Consider the following 22,962-nt stretch of genomic DNA (forward strand, 5'->3'; position numbering starts at 1 on the left):
TTTGTAGACAAACATCCACCCCCCCCCCCCCCCACAGGAGAACACTTCAATGTTAATAGGATATTCTCCTTTCTACAGTCATTGATGGGATCCACCCAAATACTAGAATTTGCCTCTTTTGAAAGAATGACGGCTTACTCCCCATATAAAGAGGGGCTTTTGTCCAGAATTTATGGACTGCTCGACATTCATCCAGAAGGGGCAAAACTGCCGTATATGCTAGTGTGGGAAAGTGACATGGGTACAGAATCTTCCATATCTAGGTGGCATCAGCACTCCCAAACGCTTACGAAAGGCTCATGGCAGGTCACACTGACAGAAACCTCTATAACAATTTTGCACAGAACGTACATGGTGCCGTCCAGGTTGCATTGTATATACCCAGAGGTATCCCCTAAATGCTTCAGAGGATGTGACATGGACGGCACAATGCTACACATCTGGTGGAACTGTGCAGTAGTTAGGCGATTCTGGGGTCAGATTTGTACTTTGATCGCGACAACCCTGGACTGTAATTACCCCACCACACCACACTCTCACTTTGTCTATTAGGCGACAAGCCTTCATGGTTAACGTTCCCCAGATTTGAATTGTCGCTATTTATTTTATTATTGGCAGCGAGAATTCATGTAGCTTTTAAGTGGCGTACATCTTCACTCAGCTTCCAGGCTGTCCTAGACAGGGTTAATAAAATACTCTTGTGCAGACGATTGACGGTGATAAGAACTGACTCACTAGACAATTTTGGGAAGATATGGGAACCTTGGTTGTCTTCAGCAAATTCTGTGGATCTAAGATACACCTTCACATTGTAATTTGTATTTACTCTGTGTTACTGGAGTGATCTCAGTTGTATTTCTAATAACTTTTGGCATTGCCTATATTACTGTTTTCTATACAGACTGTAATAATGTATTAAAGTATTTCTATTGCTACAATCTCCAATAAATGATTTTTGAAACTAAAATAGGGTTGCTAGGCATGGTCCGTCTCTATCTGTTGATAGACGGAGCACGCAGCGTGCAGCTCACATTACTGACAGCCAGAGACTGTAAGTAAATGATTAAAGCCAGGCCCTCCCCAGCAGCTGATAACAGTGCCTGGTCTGTGTGCACTTCTCCCTGTCCCTGCGCTTGGCAGACGCTCCCTCACTCAGCAGAGCTGGAGAATGCAGAGTTGGAGCAGCGCAGAGCAGGGAAGGGAGATCTGCCGTCTGCTCAGTGTATAAATGAAAGCAACATGTGGTAAGAGGACCCCTTTGTGCTGCAGGAGATTAACTCTTTAGGGGGAGGGCTCTGGTTACTGACACTTTTGGGGGGCTATTGTTACTGGCTAGTGCATGTGAGGAGCTCAATGCATTGTGGGTAGTGAGGGCAGGCGGGATTGGCCTCAGGGTGAGGGCAGTGGCGGCCATCTTAACTGATTAGTGAAATTGCAGTTTTATGCAGACTGGTTGCTAAGGGCTGAATCTTATTAAATATGGGGTAAGTCAGTCTAATAGTAACTGATTCTGGAATATCATGTTATTAGTAACTACATATATGAAAATTGAAATTAGGGTCTACATGTGACAGTTATCGTTTAAGAAAATCTAAGGTGTGGTACAAGAAATTAGCTGTGTACCTAACCCAAGTGTCACTATATAATGCCTTTGTCATCCACAGAACAGCTGGTCATGGGTGGACCTTCTTGGAATTCCAGGAAAAAATAATACATTTTTTTATTTTTGGCGTTCAGGAAGGAGAGGGCAGTTCTTCAGCCAGCAGTGCTTCTGGGGTATCAAGAATAATACGTGGCAGCATTTCCCTGGAGTACTTCCCCCTAAAAAAGGTGTCGAGTTTGCTCGGTTAAAGGGATTAGGAAAGACACCACTCACTACTGTCAGACCTGCCCCTCTAAACCGGGCCTCTGCATTGGAGAGTGCTTTCAAGTTTATCACACCTCCACTGATATCCACTAAGTACATTTCACTAATTTCTTAATTAATCCATGGCAAGACATTTTCAGTTGAGCATTTTTCCATTTGGCAATCCAATAATAGCTCCCCCCCAAAAAATAAAAATAAAATAAAGAATAAAAACCTTAAAAATTCCCATTATACCCCTAGATGAATACATTTTATTAAATGAGGCATTTCTTCAATTTCCTTTTATGTTCTGGCACCCCTAGAGCCTTGTTTTTGCAGTTTTCACTGTTAGGGTGCCTCAGGGTGTCTTCAAATGCGACATGGTGCCTGAAAATGATTCCAGCAAACTCTGCCTTCCAAAAGCCACACGGTGTTCCTCCCATTCTAAGCCCCGCTTACAACCACATATGGGGTGTTGACATATTCAGGAGAAAATAGGTAACAGATTATGGGGTGCATTTTCTCCTGATACCCCTTGTTAAAATGAAGAATTTGGGCCTAAAGCGAGATATTCTTGTTAAATATGACATTTTTAATTTTCACTGCCAAGTCTTTCTAAATTCTAGGAAACGGCTATTGGGCCAAAGTGCTCAGTGCACCCCTTGAAAAATTCCTAGGGGGTGTATTTTGCATAAAAGGGGCACTTTTTTTTTTTTTTCACTGTTGGTGTGCCTCAGGGTGTCTTCAAATGCGACATGGTGCCTGAAAATTATTCCAGCGAAATCTGCTCTCCAAAAGCCACACAGTGTTCCTCTCATTCTGAGCCCCGCCGTGCCCCCATATAGCACTTTATGACCACATATAGGGTGTTTCTGTAAACTTAAGAATCAGGGTAACAAATATTGAGGTTTATTTTGCTGTTAACCCATGCTGGGTTGCAGAATAAATGGATCTAAATGGAAAAATCTGCAAAAAAAGTGAAATTTTCAGAATTCACCACCATTTTCCATTAATTCTGGTGGAACACTTAAAGGGTTAACAACGTTTGTAAAATGTAGTTTCTAAAATAGGGTCATTTTTGGGTGGTTTTCTATTATATAAGTCCCACTAAGTGACTTCAGACATGAACTGGTCCTTAAAAAGTGGGTTTTGGAAATGTTCTGAAAAATTTTAAAATTTGCTTCTAAACTTCTAACATCCCCAAAAAAATAAAGAGTTACCACTGTCTGTCAGAGAACCAGAGAAATTCAAATTTAGAAAATTGCTAATTTGAAAACAATTCTGTAAATTTTGGATTTTTATATAAATAAAGGTAAAACATATTGACTTGAATTTATCACTAACATGAAGTACAATGTGTCACAAAAAAACTATCTCAGAATGGCTTGGATAAGTAAAAGTGTAAAAACATGTCAGATTTGCAAAATGTGGCTTGGTCCTGAAGGTAAAAACTGGCTTGGTCTTGAAGGAGTTAAAGGGATTGTGCAAAGTCATGATATTGATGACTTATCCCCAGGATAGGTCATCAGTATAAGATCGGCAATGGTCCAACTCCAAACCCCCGCAGATCAGTAATTTGATGGGGTCTCAGTGTTCGTTGGAGCGATTCATCCTTCTCACGGTTTCACCGCACACTGTCTAGCCTGCAGCGGCGGAGCACTGTAATTATAACTGCTTGGCCCGCACTCATATGTATGGAGCTGAGCCTGTGTAAACAATACAGAGGAGGCAACATTTTCTTGTGCACCACTGCCCTTTTATTCCAATGATGTCCTGATAACTCCTGAGGAGCCATTTATACCCAATCAATGGAAAACAGGTTCAATTGTCAGTAATTACTATTATCTATATTACTTTTCTCTTTCTTCATCAGATATAAATATATCTCAACCATTATCAAGCAGTGGCATCTACAAGGTAGGATAAAACGTACAGTAGACATCTATTAAATCTGGAACATCAGTTTTCTGACGTTAAAATATTTTGCACTGCTAAATTTTCAGACTTTTGGCCTCCAGCATCACCTCATGCCACTTTCAAAGCATGGGTTGAGAATTTGGGAATAAAGCAAAATTGTCATATAACAGCACTTTTAAGTCTCATATATCTTCTGCGGCATTCGCAAAAGTCACAAAAATGTTGCAGGTGTAATATAAATTACATAGGTGTAAACCATAAATTAGGTGCAGTGGCACAAACCAAAGACAGACTTCAAAATGGCATAAAAACATAGCAAATGATAAATTCCCTCCATTATCTCCAAAGCTAAGGTCCCATTGGGAGACATTTCTATACAGGACAATCTGTGTCCATTGTCCAGGCTTTATATAAGACCCTGGAGGTTCCTGGGCTCTGTATTATTTTATCTTGTCTGATCTCCTGCTATCAATGATTTCATCCACATAATGAGAGTTCTGATGTTTCAATATTAGAATTATACCAGCTGATTTAAATGTCTGCATTTGATTTCTGATGATGATGAGACTAGAAGTGAGGAAACATCAGTTTGCAAAAGTAAGTTGTGATTATATCGCTGCTTCTAGACACAAGATAGATGTAAGATATTAGACATGGTACATTGCTCAATTCTCTGTGCTGTTATGTGTTATTCACAGGACTCGGGACTTCTGATATGTACCTCTAAGGCGCGGGGTCTCCAGTGGTCATAAGTGACAGCGAGGATGATGACTGTCTAATAACTGCTGTCACTGGTCAGTTTCCAAAAGTCTTCTATGGATTAATTCATGATGCCTAGAGATTTGGTCCATCAGTTATAGCTGTGCCTCTTTTAACGGCAAGATCCAGAATTTAGATTATGCTCTTCTCTATACAGATATCATGTACATGTCTAAATGGTAAATTGATCTAATGATAAATTTCTGAATATTGAAAGATCCTCACAGCTCTGTATTGCACAGATAAAGACCCAGCTGAATGCTTGGAGAGATCCACTTCAGAGGACCAGTAAGTTATAAATATATGAAATAATAAGGTTTTGATATTGAATAACATTTTAATAATGAGTTATTTTAGTAATTAGCACAATTTTAAGTAATTCTGCTCGTCTACATATTCTAAACATTCTGGACTAAAAAAACATGTCCGCCCTGTCTAATTCAATGATCTGCCTCCTGGCGCTCAGTAAAAGCTTCCACATCTATTTAGAAGCTGACATAACACAAGATGCCCAAACATCTCTAACCAAGACCAAGATTTTGGTTTTTCAATTGGCCATTAGGATAGAAGTCTTTCAGTACTAGGCTCCACACCTTCCCGGGCTCATAGCTTTGTTGTCTATCCCTATAGTAGATCAGTCACTCACCCTTGTTGTAGATTTGGGGTGGCAGGATTTCATAAACTGGAACTTTTTTTTACATTGTGGAGATGAGCAGTAGAAAAAAAAAATGTTTTATATGTTTTCTCAGACTACACTTAGACCTAATATATGATCTTCTATTCTTTCCAGGACACCTGTGTGTAACATCCATGGCTGCTTCATAAAAAACATTGCTTTATCCACATCTCCGCACATGACAAACTTCCAGGAGACCACACAGGAGCTGGTAACACGACTGTTCAAACTATACAACCGAAGAGTGTTTGAGAACAAGGTATCCTATCATAAAATCCCATTCTCACTAACATTTATAACGCTCTTCATCAGGAGAATTGACTATAAGAGGTGGGCAGAGGAAATATCAATGTCCAGGAACCTAACAGGGTCCATAAAGTTTCTCTTACACCTATAATAATGTTAGTATTACGAATGAAGCATGATAAGTGGGGGCCCTATTAATGATTCTGTATTGGGATCCAGGAACTACAAGTTACACTTCTGCTCATGATATAGACTTTGCATTATAGCTCAGTGGTCTCGGGTTATACCTCTGCTTGCTGCAAGGTCCTAACACTGAATGGGTAATGAGAAACATCAACGCCATTTTCTTAATGATAAAATTATGGGACCGCCATTCTCTAGTCATCTGGTTGATGGAACTGCAGATTTTATAGATTTTGTTTTTTTCTTCTGTAGCTTCCTGAGGCCCTACAGATAACCTGGAGCAAACGGTTAAGGGCCACAGCTGGTCAGACAGTCAACATACGTGAAGATGTGGATTGCTATTCCAGGATTGAGCTCTCAGAAAAAGTCTGTGACTCTGCAGGTAAGTTTCACCTAACAGATATTGTACAGGTTTCAGATATGGCCGCTGGCGCCTTGTGATATAATTTCTCTATAAAGTTATCTGCAGAGCATGTTAGACACACACTTATTCATGAAATGTGTCATGCTGCCTGCTGGCTCATCGATGGAGTGCAAAATGATAGACATGGTCAACTATGGATGTCCTATACTGAAAAGGCTGCCCGTACTCACCCTGAACTACCTCCAGTGAGTACATCTCACAGCTATAGGATCAATTTCAAGTTCATCTACGTGTGTGAATGGTGTCCAAACAGGTAAGGGGATATTTTCATGTCTTTATAAAGGTTTATGGGTAAAGTGCACAGAACGTGTATAGAATAACTTTAGACTGATGCTGCCCAACCGGTAAGTGTCTGCTCAGAATAAGGGATCATGCACACAAACGTATTTTCTTTCTTTGTCCTTTCAGAGTTTTTTTGTGGAACGTATGCAAAACCATTCATTTTAATGGGTCTGCAAAAAAATTGAATATACTCCGTGTGCATTCCATTTCCGTATGTCCGTTCCGCAAAAAAAAAAAAGAATATGTCCGATTATTGTCTGCATTACAGACAAGGATAGGACTGTTCTATTAGGGGTCAGCTGTTTAGTTCTTCAAAATAAAGAATGCAAACGGATGTCATCAGTATTTTTTGCGGATCCGTGTTTTGCGCACCTCAAAATACATATGGTCATGTGCATGAGGCCTAAGAGTACAATAACTGTATGACTAGTATGTACTTCTAATACACAAAGGGAAATAGAAAACATACGAAAACTGTATATTGCGCTAACACTTGACAAGTTCCTGCCCGCTGATCACCACTCTATCTATCTTTTTAGAGGGGGACGCTTCACTAAACTTGATGATTATATTGCCAACGATGTGGGGGCAGACTGCTCCTAGTTGACCCTGACGATTATGAAAACAGTCTATCTACTAGTCATCATGCTCCCTCCACACAGACATCAGGAATAATCCATCCAAATCAGAAATTTAATCCTGGATGTTCCATCAAACGGAAGCGATCTACTGCTTCCAATACCAATTGTAAGTATATCATTTCTTCATGAGTAAAGTTTTATAGTAATGGAATATTCAACATGTATACAGTAGAGTCCAGTACATGTCAGGGAACACATATCCTAGGGGACAGTAATGCAAGGCCGGCTTGAGGGGTGTGTGACCTGTGCGGTCACTTAGTGGAGGTTTTGGCCACTACACAAGCTATGCAACCCCCTGGTAGCAGGGAACCCCTGGCAGTGGCACCAATTTAAATTTACCTCTATCCTCAGGACACAGATACAGTTAACTACAATAATGAAGCAGGACGCAAAGATGCATAATTGAAGAAGGCAGCCTGGCACATATACCACATACCATCCCATATTACATATATCACATATATAGTCTCTAGTCTTCTAAACCCCCAAATGAACAGATATTTAAATTAATCAATTGTAGTTAATCATCAATCTTATTTAACAATTATACATATCAGTAGTTACCGGGAGCAAATTATGTGTCACTTTTATATTATATTCTGCTGCTCTATGTCTATAATCAGTTATATACTGTATATTGTTTCTGCAGAAGACTTATCCTGAACGGGGTCTGGCTGTGATCCTACAATGAATATGGAATCTAGCCAAAAGTGACTATTATACTACTATTACAAGTCAATGACATGGCGGCTGCCTTCTTAAGATCAGATGACCTTCGCTTCAGCAAGAAAATGCAGATTCCGGGCTCGGTCTCTGCTTTTATAACTGGATGTGACATATACCTTACTTTCCACAAGCAGATTCCAGGCTTGGTCTCTGCTGTTATCACTGCATGTGACATATACCGGACTTTCCACAAGCAGATTCCAGGCTTGGTCTCTGTCCTTATCACTGGATGTGATATATATCGGACTTTCGACAAGCAGTTTCCAGGCTTGGTCTCTGCTGTCATAAGCTGGATTTGACATATACCGAACTTTCCATATGCAGATTCATAAAACAACTAAATATCTGCTGCAGCTACCTTATGAGAATTGTGGCGTTCTACCCCCTTGCCCAGGAGGGGGTAGTCCGTCTGCCATGGCAGCCCAAGAGGTTTCCTCCATTGGGGGTTTTTCCTCTCCTGAGTGTTGAAGGACGACTCTTTGTAAGTTAGGGTTTACCATCAACAGGGCTATTTTAAAACTTCTGCCCTGTTAATAAATAAAAAGTCATTGTATGAGGTAGCAAACAATGTGTCTGGGTCTCTTTATATTGTTATAAGTAACATATTGTATGTAATATTAAATGGATAGTTATAGCAAAGATACTAGCGCTGCCGTCTGGGTAGGGGGAATCACCCACACTATGAAAGAATATATGTGGGGCACGTTGCTGCAGGGTTCCAATAAGGTGTTAATTGCCAAATTACCCCAATGAATAGGAAAACCTAATGATAATAAGAGAAAAATAGAACTCGCGCTGACTAGTTAAAAGGTTTTTTAAAGTAGGATGATACCGCAATATGTGAAATATATTTGAATACCCAGTGTTGACTGAATATATATTCTGACTCCTAAGATCATGTATTGCAATATCACCGATATTTAGATGTATCAATGGTCTTTAGCAAGTGTGACTCCAGTAGAATCAAATACAGTATATGTATAGAAAAAGCCAGAAGGCACTTACTAGTATGCGCACTCAAAGGCGCGTGTGTTGATATAGCTGGATTCGTTCGACGCTTGTTACGATTCTCCTGTTGCGATTCTCCTGTGTGTCTCTCGCAGTACTATCTTCTGCTCACCTCGTGGCACGCGCGTAACTCTGGCCAGTAGCTCGCGCGCGCACAGGGGTGCGATGTTTACTTTTTGTCCTGAAAACCTTTCGTGTGACATCACACCCGAAGCTACGGAAGTCTCTAGGGTCCACAATACCTTCGACGCGTTTCGGAACAAGCGCATCCCTGAGAAAGGAACACGCTTATTCCGAAACGCATCGGATGTATTGTGGACCCTAGAGGCTTCCGTAGCTTCGGGTCTATACATATACTGTATGGATTCACACTTGTTAAAGACCATTGATACATCTAAATATCGGTGATATTGCAATACATGATCTTAGGAATAGAGTCAGAATATATATTCAGTCAACACTCGAGTTCTATTTTTCTCATATTGTATGTAATATTACCTAATAAGCACTTTATGGTGGTGACCAAACATAACTCAGGAAGTAATACAAAGGTGGTTATAGATTTTCCCATAATCATGTATGTTTACCAGTGATTGGTAATTTATGGCTTGTAAATGATGCATTTTAGAACCTTGGCCAGTTCACTAGTGGTAACATCCTAAGACATATCTTTTAGTGATAAGGGCCAGTGATAGCATGTCTTGTAGCACTATACAGCAAAAAAGCCTCACCTTACAGCAGGTAAGGATGACGCCATCCTTAGCCTGAGCATGTTATACACATGCTATTTTCTATAGCGTCCTTCTACCTCTCTGCTCCCTCACCTTGCGGCATAGTATTTGACGAAGGCATTGTTATGCCGAAACGTTATACATATTGTCGCATGTGAAACTTAAACTAACATCAATAAATTATATAAACCTATAAATGCTGCTATAAAAACAACCATAGAATGCCCAGTAGAAATATAAATACTTTATTAGATCATCAATTGATCACAAAAATTCATAAAATATTTTACACAGAATTACTATGGAGAATAATCAGCAAAACAGACTGAATGCAATAGTCCCCCCCGTCGGTGCCTCAAACACCCGCCAAACAGATGGAATACATGTCAGTGTAATATGCAGTGAGGTGATTCACCAGTAGAAAGTATCAATGAATATCCACTACAAGTGTCTGTGATGTTCAACTCACTGCACAACCCAGCAGAAGATTAATGTATGAGAAAATGCAGCCCAAAAATAGTAATACAATGGAGCGCAGAGTCACATAACATCCACCAAATACATCCAGATGGAATATGCCCATATACAATAAATCAAAAAATAACAGGCTGCAAGATCAAACTCCTACACAGAAATGTCCACTGGGGACGTGAACATACCCACAGACATGATGAAGGGTTAAGGCACCGAACACAGGGCAGGAAAGAACCCCGATATCAATAATGTACCTAAGCATCAGTACCTAAGGCTGCTGTTTACTTTTATTGGATCTACTGGGGTGGAACCCTACAGTCAGTCTCCATACAGAGTGCGCTGAATACAGATTCAAGATACATCTAATAGTTGCCACATTTAATCCCAACATTTTTAAGATCAGGATTATTGTTAGGCTAATCGAAGCCAAATTAATTGACTTCGATCCGAATTTTAGAAAAAATTCAATTCACGGCAATGCCGAATTTCCTCAGCGCTTTGTGGTAATTAATCTATTTTTATTGAAATGGCAGCAAAAAAAAAAAAAAACATACTCAACTGATCCATTTACTCATGGAGAGGCCGTCACGGCCATCTTGATTTTGTGCGGGGTGACGTGTGATGTGTGATGACGTCACCGCACCTAGCCAGAGTGATGACGTGGTGATGAGCTCATTACTACTGCGGACTTCTTTAGGCGTGCAACTACCGATGACAGAGGTCAGGGACGTCTGCAGGAGACAGGTGAAGGTGACACAAGTGACTCGCAAACAATTGTAGATGATGATATAGCCGATCAGATGTGGGAGGTGGGCGAAGAGGGGGCATCGTCATTATCAGGGGTCCAGGATTTTGCCTTTGCAGCTCAAAGAGGGTGTGTTTTGCACGATAAGAATGGCTGAAGTGCATGCACAGTTTCCTACAAATTTTTAGTAGCTCCTGCAATTCAGTGGAAGACTTGAGGAACAGGGTGACAACAAGATTGAAGATGGGAGCCTGCAGGACGCATGGGTATGCCCTCCCTGATGCAGCGCAGACAAAATGTTCTTCCTGTTATCAGTAACCATGGTTCCTATGTCCAATTAGCCAGCAGACAGCCAGTGTTCGATTTCTTTATTGATGATGCCGAGCAGTTCCTCCCCAGTGACAGCGTTCGCCAAGGCTCACGTGGTGAAGAACTACGTGACAACACCAAGCTTTGTATAGGTGATATGATGGAGGTCCACTGTTAACTGTGCCTAGAGCAGAGGTTGAGGATAAGTTGGAGGATGAGGAGGCCACTTTATTTGTCAGTCAGCAGAACTACTGGACGAATAATGTCATGCCACTCCTTCACATCCTGGAGGGGATACTGAGAAATATTATTAGCTAGGGGACAGAAGACGCATACATCTCTTGGCCACCTGAGTCCTGAGGAGGATAAACTGACAGAGGAGGTGTCACGGCCATGGCTATGACCGTGACTCTCTATCCGCATGCGGTTGCCTGCGGTTTCGTGTAGGTTAAAACCACAGGTGAGGGCCGCTGGCGTGTGGCCTAACTTGTGGTTGCCGCGGGCAACCCGTTTCTCATGTGTATGTGCAGCAGCAGTCTCAGCGTGGCTAGGCAGCGTGCTGCAGTAGCATGCGGTCTCACCTGACTCCCTTTTTGTTAGGTGTGTGTGTTGTGTGCACGGTGTATTATGTTTTGTGTGCACTTCCCCTCATATGTGTGTTTTCCCTTCTGTGTGCTGGAAGGGTTAACTTCCTTCCCAGTGTGTGTGATGTCACTGGGTGTGGTTGACCGGTGGGTGTGGCCTTTGGGCCTATATAACCTCTCTCTGTGGCAGGGCTCAGTAGGTTGCTGCAGCCTTGCTAGCTGGAGCAGCCTCCTGTGTTTTTCCATCCGGCCTGTGAGAGCCACCACTGTGGTCAAAAGGTTTAATGTATGCCTATGTCTTTCTGTGTGTGTTGTAGCTAGTTTGTCTGTTGGGACTTTCACATGTGTTTGTGCAGCATACGGTTCTGGATCCCTGTCTGTTTAGGGATCCAGTCAGCAGGGCTGTGGCAGGTTGGTGAACTTCTGTTCGCCTGCCATTTCCGTATTGCTGTTTCTGTCCCCCTTTTCCCAACAGCTTGGCCATTGAGGCTCCTGCTCCTCCGTGTCAAGGAGGAGTAGGTTGCCTTACCCAGCTCCTAGCGCAGGGATCTGCGGAGGGTAAGATAGGGCTCCGAGGTTCCTGTGCATGGGCCCTCCTACCCTAAAGGTCGGCCCATGCAGGTTAGGAGTTAGGGTCAGGGTAGGGATGCTGTAGGAGGTGACCTGCTCCCTATCCTGTGGCCTCATGGCCGAGTAGCCACTTCAACACCTGGCATCTCACGGCTGAGGGTTTCCCCCATCCTCAGCCGTGACAGGAGGAGGACGAGGAAGAGTACATAAATGCCCAGGAATTTTATACACAACTAGGTAGTTTATCTGCCCAAAGGACAGGAGAGTAGTAGGAGAAGCATGAGAAACTAGAGGAGGAAGACAAATCAGATCAACCCTACAGACCATGGCAGTGTTCAGTGGAGATGGAGGCCCTCCGAGTCCCTTTTGCGAATGCTCAGATACATTCTGTCATGTTTGCATAGTGACAGTCGCATTGTCAGTATTTAGCAGAGGGATGACTATTGGTTATCCACATTGTTAGACCCTCTCTACAAGTCAAAAATGGTCAACCTTCGAGAGGCATGCAAAAATGGACTACTATAGAGACATGCTCTGTAGTCAGTTGGTTGCTACCTATGCACGCCATTGCCAGTCCTCACAAAGGCCTGACCAGAGGGACCCTCTGCCCTCACGCTCCACAGCCATAACTGGTGCCTGATGCAACAGAATAGATCATTCTGCCACTAATGATCATACTGTAGTGTGCTGCCACACTGGAATATTGTGCCAAATGGACCATTACTTCTGGCCACGTGCTGCTACCACCCCTCTGTTGCCTCCATTGCCATCCCTACAATGGGGCTTCTTGACCTACTGATATGTACATGTTACATTTTTACAAGGATATGCATGCCACTGGGCCTTGCTATCACAGTGCTATTTTGGGGTTCTGCTACTGCTGTGATCTGCCACCATCTTGTGCTGTATGTCATGGGACCACTACTGTCACTGTTACTGCCACTGCTGCTGCCACCCTTCCCACTCTGTTATAGAGCTACTATTGTCACTGTTACTGCCACTGCTACCACCCTTCCCACTATGTAATGGGGCCACTTCTGTCACTGTTACTGACACTTCTGCTGCCACCATTCCCACTTTGTCATGGGACCACTATTGTCCCTGATACTGCCACTTCTGCTGCCCCCACCCTCCTCTCTCTGTCATGGGGCCACTACTGTCACTGTTACTGCCACTGCTGCTGCTGCCACCCTCCCCAGTCTGTAGTTCAGCAGTCTCCTACACTCTCCCTGCAGTTTAACTTCCCCCAAAAAAATATGATTAGGCAGAGTGGCCTGGGTATACCTGATTTATCGCGATTCGAGACAGATTAATCCGGAACTAATCAAATTTCATGTTGAACTTCGGCAAAGCTGCCGATTTAGATTAATCAAAACTTCACTCATCTCCACCTGCCATGAACGGTTGTCAGAGAAGATCAAATCTTTTTTTGGCAAAAACTAAAATGAAACAGACAACTAACCACAGAAAAAATGTTAGTGAAGGTGGTCAGTTTGTGTTACTGTTTTGTAACATATGGATCTATATGGATAAGGATTCTTTTCTTTTCCCTTAAAGACAGCAGCAGCCCTGACAAGTCTTCTCTTCCTCAAGTTTTAGTAAATTCCATAATGGTTTGACAGATGTGCAAGCTGCCGTCATGAAGAATCTGCATCAGCTACAAGGTTAACAGTGACTTACTAGAACCAGACAACTGTGCGTATACCTGAGCCCAACAGCACCAGGTGAGGACCTTTCAACAGAAGAGAAACAGGAATCACCTCCTGGGACCTAATACAGTATAAGTAACAGGGCCTGTCACATGCTGTATGGAGACAGAGGGGCTGTTAGGTTCACTCATGCACTTTAGTACAACTGCTATCTCTTCGCCCAATATAGATACCCCCTGCCTTTCAGTAAGGGAGCGAGCTTAGGTTATCTTCATGAAGTTGGACCATAATACTCTAATAGATCACTGGTCTTGTTTCTAACTCATCTTCAGATACTTGCTATATGCAGATAGTAGTACTTATAAAACAAAAACCCTGTTAATCACCAAACCACGACGTGGAGCTGTCATACATTGTGGAGGGTTTTTGAAAAAAAGAGTGAAATGTCATATCCTTACGAAATGTTATTATGGACTAAAAAAAATTAAATTATTAGTCAAGACTCTGAAAAGGGGAGGGTGCCTGGTCCATTGGAAAAGGTCACAAAGTGACAGAAACACCACCGAAATGAATCGAGAACAGCATGGGGACGATGTCTGGATGCATCTTGGACTCCCAGGTCGCTGCTGGGAACCATGTTGTCCGAGTTGTACGCCACTTTTACAGACTGACAAAAATACGCACAAACCCCCCCCCCCCCAAAAAAAAATCTATTTTACAGGAAAAATTGTTAGGAAACATTCTTTCCAGTATATTTAATTGTATATAAAGTGGAAGTGCTGCCAAAAATTACAAACAAGATGCACTCCGAAACAGCCTGTATATCACATAAAGGAGGGCCTCATTCACATTGTGGTACAATTGTTCATGTAGTGGGACTCCTACACTAATAAAGCCTATGGACTAAGTGAGAGGGCTGCCAAAAATTACAAGGAACTGGCACTACAATCAGTGGTGTATCTTGGTTTTGTGCTGCCCTAGGCGAGACTAAACTCGGGCACCCCCCTAATATAAATTTGACCCACCCCTTCCTGTCAAGGCCAAACCTCTTTCTCTTTAAACCCCACCCCTTCCTATGTGCCATCCACAGATCCCCCTCCCCTAAACAGTGCCATCCACAGATCTCCCTCCCCTAAACAGTGCCATCCACAGATCCCCCCTCCCCTAAACAGTTCCATCCACAGATGCCCCTCCCCTAAACAGTGCCATCCACAGATCCCCCTCTCCTATACAGTGCCATCCACAGATCCCCCTCCCCTAAACAGTGCCATCCACAGATCCCCCTCCCCTAAACAGTGCCATCCACAGATCCCCCTCCCCTAAACAGTGCCATCCACAGATCCCCCTCCCCGACACTCACAGGAGTACATTTATAAACTAATCAGTAACTTTAACTTTAATCATTGCTGATCTCTTTATTGGATACCTTACTCTGTCTTAGCTCCGGTAACAGCAGGCAGTGCAGGCGGGCGGCACTCACTCACTGACGTCACGCGCCTGCGCCGCCTAGCGGGAGGAGCAGGCGCGTGACGTCAGTGAGTGAGCGCCGCCCGCCTGCACTGCCTGCTGTTACCGGAGCTAAGACAGAGTAAGGTATCCAGTAAAGAGATTAGCAATGATTAAAGTTAAAGTTACTGATTAGTTTATAAATGTACTCCTGTGAGCGGCGTGGCCCTGTATATTCTAGCCCCAGGCAAGCATCCCTGTCACCATGGGAACGCCTGGGGGTTAGAATATACCATCGGACTTGAGTTTTCACGATCTCACTGAGATCGTGAAAACTCAGATCCGATGGCATATTCTAACCCCCAGGCAAGCGTCCCCGTCACCATGGGAACGCCTGGGGGTTAGAATATACCATCGGATCTTCTGATTATACCGGCATATAAGATGGATGGGACAAGGGGCAAACAAGGCATTTTGCCACCCCATTGGCAAGTGCCGCCATAGGCAAATTGTTTGCCTCGTGATAGATACGCCACTGACTACAATACACCCTTTATTACACATGGCTTGCTGATCTGACCATCCAAAACATGAGGGGCGAGGGCCTGCTGCTGAGCTGACCCTCTACAACATTAGGGGTGAGGGCTCTAAAACATTATATGCAAGTGCATGCTGTTCAGCTGATGCTTTAAAACATTATATGTGAGTGCATGCTGCTCAGCTAATGCTCTAAAACATTATATGCGAGTGCATGCTGTTCAGCTGATGCTCTAAAACATTATTTGCGAGTGCCTTCAGGTGAGCTGACTCTCTAAAACATTATAATATGCTAGTGCATGCTGTTCAAATGACGCTCTAAAACATTATATGCGAGTGCATGCTGTACAGCTGACGCTCTAAAACATTTTTTTCAAGTACATGTTGTTCAGCTGATGCTCTAAAACATTATTTGCGAGTGAATGCTGTGCAAATGACGCTCTAAAACATTATATGCGAGTGCATGCTGTACAGCTGATGCTCTAAAACATTATATGCGAGTGCATGCTGTTAGGCTGACCCTATTAAAAAATGTGAGTTGAGGGCCTGCAGTTGAGCTGACCCTATAAAAATAAAAAATAAATTCAGTTGAGGGCCTGCAGTTGAGCTGACCCTATAAAAATTTTTAGTTGAGGGCCTGCAGTTGAGTGCCTGGAGCGAATATATACAATCTGGATGAGGAGGAGGGGAAAACAAGATTCTACCATAAACTCTTTTTTTGTGGTGGAAAAGGTGCATGGGTATACACTACAGTAGATTGAGTACATTATAAATGATAGATTGAAATTGCCTTTATGTTCATCATCAACTCAGCTCTCCTCTGGTGGAGTTGAGAAGTCAGGGGCAATACAGGCCTTGTTCATTTTTATCTGAGTCAACCTGTTAGCATTGCCAGTGGACAAGTGGATACGCTTATCTCTTATAATGCCACCAGCAGCACTAAATACACGCTCAGACAAAATGCTGGCGGCAGAACAGGCAAGCACCTCCAAGGCATAGTGCGCAAGTTTGTGCCAAGTGTCAGCTTGGACACCCAGTAGTTGCATGTCTTGGAGAGTTTTGCTCTGCCTTTGTTAGAACTGCTGTGTGTTCGCCTTGTCTCCCTTGCTCGGTTGCCTAAGGAAGTATGGACTCTGCCGGCCGCGTTGTCAGATGGAAAATTTTGGAGCAATCTCTCAACAAGTACCTTCTGGTATTGCACCGTTTTACTTGTCCTCTCCACCACAGAAATGAGAGATGAGAAGTTCTCTTTGTATCGGGGGTCGAGAAGGGTAAACACCCATTAATCCATGTTATCTAAAATGCGTATAGCGTGAGGGTTGCGGGAAAAGCAGCCTAACATGAAGTCAGCCATGTATGCCAAAGTACCAACAGGCAAGACATCAATGGCGACATCAGGATGACTCTTTATCTCCTCATCCATCTCCTCCTCTTCTGCCCATCTACGCTGAACAGATGGAATTAAAGTTCCATGGGTACTACCCTCTGTAGCAGAGGCAACTGTCTCCAGCTCCTCCTCTTCATGGTCCAATTCGCACTGAGAAGACGAACTGTGGGTGGTCTGGCTATCACCCTGTGTCCTCCCCATTTCCTCGTCTGCCACATTCAGAGCGTCGTACTTAATTGTGAGCAGCGTTTGTTTGAATAGACAGAGGGATGAGGAAGAGGAGGCAGTGGTGTGACCCACAGACCCAGATTGTGGACCCAGGCGTTAGGCCCACTTATTAGGGTGCTTGGATGCCATGTGGCGGATCATGCTGGTGAGGTTGCTAGTGTTCACGCCCCGGCTCATTTTGGTACGGCACAGGTTGCAAACTACCACTATTTTGTCGTCTGCACTTTCCTCAAAAAAACACCATACTGCGGAACACCTACCCCTTGGCAAGGTAGATTTACACATGGGGGTGCTCGGTGTAACGATTGCGGACCTGTTTGGTGTGAGCCGACTTCTCCCTTTTGCAACCCCCCTGCCTCTTCCAGCCTGTTGTGGTGCTGCGGATCCCTCCCCCTCTGTACTGCTGCGCTCACTTGTCTTTTCACCTTCCCATGTTGGGTCAGTGACCTCATCATTCACCCCCTCCTCTTCCACTTCCTCACTCTGCTCATCCTCCTGACTTGACCTAACCACAACATCAGTGATTGACAACTGTGTCTCATCATCATCCACGTGAATGAATGATTGCCGCTGTCATCTTCTTAAGACTGTGAAGGCTCAAGAGGTTGAGAATCAGGTCACAATATCTTAGGTCCCTCTTCAAGCATGCTGGGCATGAGGGCCAAATGTAATAGTGGCGCTGGAAAGAGCTCCTCGGGAATATATCTGAGTGTGGGATCATTCTTTTGGCAAGCCTCTCCATGGTGGGAGGAAGAATGATCAGAGTGAGGATTCAGTGAGACCAGAATCTTGACTACAGAAACTGGACTTGGTGGAAGAAAGGGTAGTGCTTAACCGACTGACAGCATTATCTTCAGCAATCCAACCGACCAACTGTTCGCACTGGTCCGACTTGGACAGTGTTGTACTGCACCACCCACCTAAGTTGGACATGAAACTGGGTACAGTGGATATTTTTTTTTGTTCTGATGCAGTAGCGGCAGGCACAGTTTTATTGCACGCAGGGCCACAGCTTCTGCGTGCACCATCAGCATCACGCCCACTTGCACGTCCATTAGTGCTCGCCTTCTTCATATTAATGGTTTTGTCAATAGATGTGGCGCAGATTGTTTTACTGCTGCTAAAGACACACTTTTTGGATGCAGGACAGTACATGTCACAGAAACCCACAGAATATGGACACTATATTAAGCCCAGATTATTGGAATTTGTAATAGAGACACTGTTTTCTGATGTAGTACAGTATTGATTGCAGAACACCACAAAATATGGATACTATATTAGGTCCAGATATTGGAATTTGCAACTCATACACTGTTTTCTGATGAAGTACAGTATTGGTTACAAAATACCACAGATTATGGACACCGTATTAGGCCCAGATTATTGGAATTTGCAAAACAGACACTGTTTTCTGAGGTAGTACAGTATTAGTTACAGAACACCACAAATTATGGAAACTATATTAGGCCCATATTATTGGAATTTGCAATACAGACACTGTTTTCTGATGAAGTACAATATTGGTTACAGAACACCACAGATTATGGACACTATATTAGACCCAGATTATTGGAATTTGCAATACATACACTGTTTTCTGATGTAGTACAGTATTGGTTACAGAACACCACAGATTATGTACACTATATTAGGCCCAGAAATTTGGAATTTGCAATACAGACACTGTTTTCTGATGTAGTACAGTATTGATTACAGAACACCAAAGATTATGGACACTATATTAGGCCCAGATTGTTAGGATCTGTAATAAAGACACTGTTTTCTGATGTAATACAGTATTGGTTGCAGAACACCACAGATTATGGACATTATATTTGGCCCAGATTATTGGAATTTGCAATACAGACACTGTTTTCCGATGTAGTACAGTATTAGTTACAGAACATCACAGATTATGGACACTATATTAGGCCCAGATTATTGGAATTTGCAATACAGACACTATTTTCTGATGTAGTACAATATTGGTTACAGAACACCATCGATTATGGACACTATATTAGGCCCAGATTATTGGAATTTGCAATAGAGACACTGTTTTCTGATGTAGTACAGTATTGGTTACAGAACACCACAGATTATGGACACTATATTAGCCCAGATTATTGGAATTTGCAATACAGACACTGTTTTCTGATCTAATACAGTATTGGTTACAGAACACCACAGATTATGGACAATATATTAGGCCCAGATTATTGGAATTTGCAATACAGACACTGTTATCTGATGTAGTACAGTATTAGTTACAGAACACCACAGATTATGGACACTATATTAGGCCCAGATTATTGGAATTTGCAATAGAGACACTGTTTTCTGATGTAGTACAGTATTGGTTACAGAACACCACAGATTATGGACACTATATTAGCCCAGATTATTGGAATTTGCAATACAGACACTGTTTTCTGATCTAATACAGTATTGGTTACAGAACACCACAGATTATGGACAATATATTAGGCCCAGATTATTGGAATTTGCAATACAGACACTGTTATCTGATGTAGTACAATATTGGTTACAGAACACCACAAAATATGGACACTATAATAGGCCCAGATTATTGGAATTTGCAATACAGACACTGTTTTCTGATGTAGTACAGTATTGGTTGCAGAACACCACAAAATATGGACACTATAATAGGCCCAGATTATTGGAATTTGCAATACAGACACTGTTTTCTGATCTAATACAGTATTGATTACAGAACACCACAGATTATGGACATTATATTAGGCCCAGATTATTGGAATTTGCAATACAGACACTGTTTTCTGATGTAGTACAGTATTGGTTACAGAACACCACAGATTATGGACATTATATTAGGCCCAGATTATTGGAATTTGCAATACAGACACTGTTTTCTGATGTAGTACAGTATTGATTACAGAACACCAAAGATTATGGACACTATATTAGGCCCAGATTGTTATGATCTGTAATACAGACACTGTTTTCTGATGTAATACAGTATTTAGTTGCAGAACACAACAGATTATGGACATTATATTAGGCCCAGATTATTGTAATTTTCAATACAGACACAGTTTTCTGATCTAATACAGTATTGGTTACAGAACACCACAGATTATGGACATTATATTAGGCCCAGATTATTGGAATTTGCAATACAGACACTGTTTTCTGATGTAGTACAGTATTGGTTACAGAACACCACAGATTATGGACACTATATTAGGCCCAGATTATTAGAATTTGCAATACAGACACTGTTTTCTGATGTAGTACAGTATTGATTACAGAACACCTCAAAATATGGACACTATAATAGGCCCAGATTATTGGAATTTTCAATACAGACACTGTTTTCTGATCTAATACAGTATTGGTTACAGAACACCACAGATTATGGACATTATATTAGGCCCAGATTATTGGAATTTTCAATACAGACACTGTTTTCTGATGTAGTACAGTATTGGTTACAGAACACCACAGATTATGGACACTATATTAGGCCCAGATTATTGGAATTTGCAATACAGACACTGTTTTCTGATGAAGTACAGTATTGGTTGCAGAACACCACAAAATATGGACACTATAATAGGCCCAGATTATTGGAATTTGCAATACAGACACTGTTTTCTGATCTAATACAGTATTGTTTACATAACACCACAGATTATGGACATTATATTAGGCCCAGATTATTGAAATTTGCAATACAGACACTGTTTTCTGATGTAGTACAGTATTGGTTACAGAACACCACAGATTATGGACACTATATTAGGCCCAGATTATTAGAATTTGCAATACAGACACTGTTTTCTGATGTAGTACAGTATTGGTTACAGAACACCACAATTATGGACACTATATTAGGCCCAGATTATTAGAATTTGCAATACAGACACTGATTTCTGATGTAGTACAGTATTGGTTACAGAACACCACATATAATGGACACTAAATAAGGCCTAGATTATTGGAATTTGCAATACAGAGAATGTTTTCTTATGTAGTACAGTATTGGTTACAGAACACCACAGATTACAGACACTATATTAGGCCCAGAATATTGTAATTTGCAATACAGACACTGTTTTCTGATGTGGTACAGTATTGGTTACAGAACACCACCGATTATGGACACTATATTAGGCCCAGATTATTGGAATTTGTAATATAGACACTGTTTTCTGATGTAGCATAGTATTGGTTACAGAACACCACAGATTATGGACACTATATTAGGCCCAGATTATTGGAATTTGCAATACAGACACTATTTTCTGATAAGGTACAGTATTGGTTACAGAACACCACAGAATATGGACACTATATTAGGCCCAGATTATTGGAATTTGCAATAGAGACACTGTTTTCTGATGTACTACAGTATTGGTTACAAAACACCACAGACTATGGACACTATATTAGGCCCAGATTATTGGAATTTGCAATACAGACAGTTTTCTGATGTAGTACAGTATTGGTTACAGAACACCACAGATTATGGACACTATCAGGCCCAGATTATTGGAATTTGCAATACAGACACTGTTTTCTGATCTAATACAGTATTGGTTACAGAACACCACAGATTATGGACACTATATTAGGCCCAGATTATTGGAATTTGCAATACAGAGACTGTTTTCTGATGTAGTACAGTATTGGTTACAGAACACCACAGATTATGGACACTATATTAGGCCCAGATTATTAGAATTTGCAATACAGACACTGTTTTCTGATGTAGTACAGTATTGGTTACAGAACACCACAATTATGGACACTATATTAGGCCCAGATTATTGGAATTTGCAATACAGACACTGTTTTCTGATGTAGTACAGTATTAGTTACAGAACACCACAGATTATGGACACTATATAAGGCCTAGATTATTGGAATTTGCAATACAGAGAGTGTTTTCTTATGTAGTACAGTATTGGTTACAGAACACCACAGATTACAGACACTATATTAGGCCCAGAATATTGTAATTTGCCATACAGACACTGTTTTCTGATGTGGTACAGTATTGGTTACAGAACACCACAGATTATGGACACTATATTAGGCCCAGATTATTGGAATTTGTAATATAGACACTGTTTTCTGATGTAGCATAGTATTGGTTACAGAACACCACAGATTATGGACACTATATTAGGCCCAGATTATTGGAATTTGCAATACAGACACTATTTTCTGATAAGGTACAGTATTGGTTACAGAACACCACAATTATGGACACTATATTAGTCCCAGATTATTGGAATTTGCAATACAGACACTGTTTTCTGATGTAGTACAGTATTGGTTACAGAACACCACAGATTATGGACACTATATTAGGCCCAGATTATTGGAATTTGTAATATAGACACTGTTTTCTGATGTAGCATAGTATTGGTTACAGAACACCACAGATTATGGACACTATATTAGGCCCAGATTATTGGAATTTGCAATACAGACACTATTTTCTGATAAGGTACAGTATTGGTTACAGAACACCACAATTATGGACACTATATTAGTCCCAGATTATTGGAATTTGCAATACAGACACTGTTTTCTGA

This window comes from Bufo gargarizans, chromosome 4, assembly GCF_014858855.1.
Source record: "Bufo gargarizans isolate SCDJY-AF-19 chromosome 4, ASM1485885v1, whole genome shotgun sequence".
Classification (NCBI taxonomy): domain Eukaryota; kingdom Metazoa; phylum Chordata; class Amphibia; order Anura; family Bufonidae; genus Bufo; species Bufo gargarizans.